We start from the raw sequence: 1,104 nt of genomic DNA, 5'->3' as shown, positions 1-1,104 counted from the left end.
GGGTTACAGCACGGAAACGGCATTGGTCACGTTGGTTAATGATCTCTGGAGGGCCCGGGACAGGGGCTATTCCTCTGTCCTAGTTCTTTTGGACCTCTCAGCGGCTTTTGATACTGTGGACCACGGTATCATGCTGCGGCGGTTGGGTGGGTTGGGAATGGGGGGCACCGTGATGCGGTGGTTCTCCTCCTTCCTCACCAATCGTACGCAGTCTGTATTGGCAGGGGGACAGAGGTCGACTCCAAGGCCCCTAACTTGTGGGGTCCCACAGGGGTCGGTCCTCTCTCCACTTCTGTTCAATATTTATGTGAAGCCGCTGGGGGAGATCATTCGTGGCTTCAGGGTGGATTTCCATCAGTACACTGATGATACTCAGCTGTACATATCCACCCCGGGCCACCCCAATGATGCCCTTGACGTGATGGCCCGGTGTCTGGAGGCCGTGAGGGTCTGGATGGGGAGGAACAGACTCAGGCTCAACCCGTCCAAGACCGAGTGGCTGTGGCTACCAGCGCCTCGGCATAGTCAGCTGATTCCATCACTGACTATAGGGGGCGAAACATTGGCCCCCTCGGATCGGGTCCGCAACTTGGGTGTTCTCCTGGATTCGCGGCTGACACTGGATGACCAGTTGGCAGCCGTGACCAGGGGAGCGTTTTATCAGGTTCGCCTGATTCACCAGTTGCGGCCTTTTCTGGACCGGGACGCCCTACGCACGGTCACTCATGCCCTTGTCACTTCCCGCCTGGACTACTGCAATGCTCTCTACATGGGGCTCCCCTTGAGGAGCACCTGGAGGCTCCAGCTAGTTCAAAATGCGGCCGCATGGGCGGTGTTGGGAGGGACTCGTCGCTCCCATGTTACACCGCTTTTGCGCGAGCTGCATTGGCTGCCGGTGGCCTTCTGGGTGCGCTTCAAGGTGCTGACCATCATCTTTAAAGCGCTCCATGGCATCGGACCTGGTTACCTTCGAGACCGCCTCCTGCCACAGATTACCTCCCACCGACCTGTACGCTCCCACAGAGTGGGTCTCCTCAGGGTGCCGTCAGCCAGACAGTGCCGGCTGGCGACCCCAAGGGGGAGGGCCTTCTCTGTGGGAGCTCC

Source organism: Protobothrops mucrosquamatus, unplaced genomic scaffold, assembly GCF_001527695.2.
Source record: "Protobothrops mucrosquamatus isolate PMUCROS unplaced genomic scaffold, P.Mucros_1.0 scaffold35, whole genome shotgun sequence".
NCBI classification, from domain to species: Eukaryota; Metazoa; Chordata; class Lepidosauria; order Squamata; family Viperidae; genus Protobothrops; species Protobothrops mucrosquamatus.
This window is presented reverse-complemented; position numbering follows the sequence as displayed.